Source organism: Nicotiana attenuata, unplaced genomic scaffold (assembly GCF_001879085.1).
Source record: "Nicotiana attenuata strain UT unplaced genomic scaffold, NIATTr2, whole genome shotgun sequence".
In the NCBI taxonomy this organism is placed as follows: Eukaryota; Viridiplantae; Streptophyta; class Magnoliopsida; order Solanales; family Solanaceae; genus Nicotiana; species Nicotiana attenuata.
The window spans coordinates 185,721-188,993 of record NW_017672448.1 but is presented as its reverse complement, the minus strand read 5'-3'; positions in this window follow the sequence as shown (position 1 = coordinate 188,993).

The following is a 3,273-nucleotide window of genomic DNA, read 5'->3' as shown; positions in this document are numbered from 1 at the left end:
AGTCATGCATACATCAAGCTGTACCTGAAAAGTTTCTTCAAAAAACCAAAAATCTCTCTATGATTGGACGTCCTTAATAAATGTTTTTTTCTTTTTTTTGGATAATGTAGAATGGCACATTTTCATGCTGCCTAAATTCTCAGCTTCCTCTAAGCTGTGGCTTATGCTTGGTGAGAGCAAAATTATATTGCCCACTTGGTACCTGTAACTTATCCATTCCGCCTCGTAGTCTCAAAATTTTCTTATAACCAATACTTTCAAATTAGTCTATTGCTCTTTTGAGTCCTGTTTCCAGGAAAAGTTTTCCTCACTTAAGACTTTTAATATTCTCTAATCATCAAATCTATTTTGGAATATCCTTTTATTCCTTCCAAAGATTAATAAGATATTTGTCTCAGATTTATCCATCATATGATAATTTAATACCCCTACTTTCGCTCATACCTTTAGATCTCATGCTAGATCCATAACTTGATAACTATTATTACCAACAAGTTTACTCTGAAAGCAATTCAACTCACTTCATTCGATTTCATGACACTAGTTTGCCACCTAATCGCGGACATCCGTGTTCTGGTTTTATTTCTTAAGTTTTAACAATTCCTTGACCCCATTGAGTATCTTGTGATATTTTTCTACCAAAAACTTGGGATTGCATTTATTTCCATGCGTACCATAGACATGCCGTAGCTCGTATGTTTTCAATAGCCGAGAGTCACTGTTATCACGATGGTACTTGCACCCTTTTAATATTAGTGCGCTTCTTTGAACCCATGCCCTTTACTGGCATACTTTGTTATTATTTTTTTTTTTTGTATAGAAGAGTCTTTTCTCATTCAGGAATGCGTATTACATTACCCTTTTCTATTTCATCTCGTGCTGAAGTGTGCACACATTAAAATATCCTCTTATTCCACTTAATCCCTCGTACAGTTTAAAGTGCCTGCTTATTCTCCGCCAATACTTGAATTTAATTCAAATCGCCCATTCCCCCAAAGTTGTAGGAATACATTCGAGTTGCCCATTAAATCTTTGAATATCAGACATAACTTTTAATATCCCTGATGCAGAACATCGTAACTATTACTTGTAATGAGTTTTTGAATCCCAACAAAAACTCTATGGTAATTGTACTCATTCCGTCATGAAGTTACCAAATGTTTTCTCTTCATCTTGACTCTAGTAAATAAAATATTTCTCAAACCATTATCTTTATGGTGAATCCTTTTTGTTCCGATGCTTTCCCACTTAGGAGTAAACCCAATTCAAACTTTTACTTGCCACTCGAAGTCAATATTAAACTTATATCTCACATAGAACTTTTCATTGACAATCAATTTGTTCATCCACTATAACAGGCTATTTATCCCTCCCAATTAGAAATCTCTATTTTAGCGCTTCAGTCTTTCATCGTACATTGACTTTTATTTCATCATTATGCTGATATGCTCATTATTCTAACAATAGGATAGATTGGTTATACTCATAGGAACTTTCTTTATTCGTTTTCGTATCCAAGTATCACGTCGCTACTAGCTACAACATATATTGCTAAGGGACATTATTTTTCGCCCTTACGACATCATTATAGTTACCACTTCACTCTTTTGAGTTCACTTTACCGCTGATACCTCTTATAATATTTCACCCTTCAATCTATGCTCTAGTACAGTTCTAGCAAGTACAACTGCCTTGCGCCTCTCATCTCACGCTTAAGTATGCTGAACTAGTGTGACTCCCTTAGGCTAAATCCACATATCATTATATAACTTTCACAATATATACCATCTTCACAATGCTAAATGTAAGAATTATACATTCTATGTTTATGCCATCATTATGTTCTCAAACTGCATATATATATATATATATATATATATATATATATATATATATATGAGATTCATCAGTATATCACTGAAATTATATTCCTCGCTATTAAGTCCTTTCATAAAATTTTATTTTGATGGTATCCCACCGAGTAGGCTAAAACTTATGATAAAGATGTCATACATGTAGGGTCTTATTACCTCATGTCTACATCATAATGCGAACTCTTTGGCAATAGCTCATACCACATATTTACATCAACATGTTACATATGATAAATATATACTTGCATATTTTTCCATTCTTCATGGTATCATTGACCTTGTCCATACATATAAATGTTAGGGATTTATGACACCTTATCATGTAGACTTACAATTCTTGTAACTTCTCAATCTCCAAATCCGTACCATAACCGTTTTTAATTTTGTTTTTGAGCCTTACGTCATACACATTATATGTATAACTTTTCAACAACTTTAACTTAGTCCATGAGCCATTTCAACATTTTTTCTTCTTAAATCATAGGGATCCGTTCACTCACAAATTAACTGCTCTTTCAATATTGGGCATATATAGAGTTGCTTTGAGATCATTCTTGCAAATTCTCAATTTTTCATCATTTCAACAGAATAAAATAAAACATACCTCAATTAGAAGAACTCAAGATTATTATTCCATATTATTTTTTTCTTTTCCTTCTCTGACAATCTATATTGCTTCTTATAACCTCCAAGATTATGCCATCTCATGCCTTAATATTTTTACGCTTACCCATTTAAGTCAGCATACTTTATCCTCGCATGCCTTGGCATGCATAATTAGAGATTGACTTTTACCTGTATCACATTCATCATTTGGAGGAACTCAAGGTTGTCAAGCCATCTTTTACATATGACATGCTTCGTCTATCCTTAACTCTTACTTACACGTGGCACTTTATTTCTTGTGTGTCACTTCTATTACATATGATACAATCATGACGATAACCTATCATGTTCATAGGAAACCTGATCTCTAGTATAATTAAGGGTCTTCCCCCTCATCTAATATTATTCCTTTTCCGGATAACCAAGAAAGTCTTGTTCTTTTTCCTTCGGGAAGGTGTCTTTGGTCATTGTTGACACTGTCTTAACTATTCCATATTCCTTATGAGTCATACTATGTTTATTACAAACTTGTCTGACTCACATTGACTTATCAATTAGATCCATATCACCTCTCTATATCTTGTCATGATAGTTTAAGATGCAACGTCTTCATTTTATATAAATATTTTTTTTGTAACTTTGCTTAACTCATTAATGGTGATTACCATAGTAAACAGTCGCTCCAAAAATTTGACCAACAACCATGAATTAAAATCCAAGGTCTAACATAGGTGCCTTTATTCGCATCCATTAGTAAAATTCTTTATAAGTCAGGACACCATCCTGACAATAC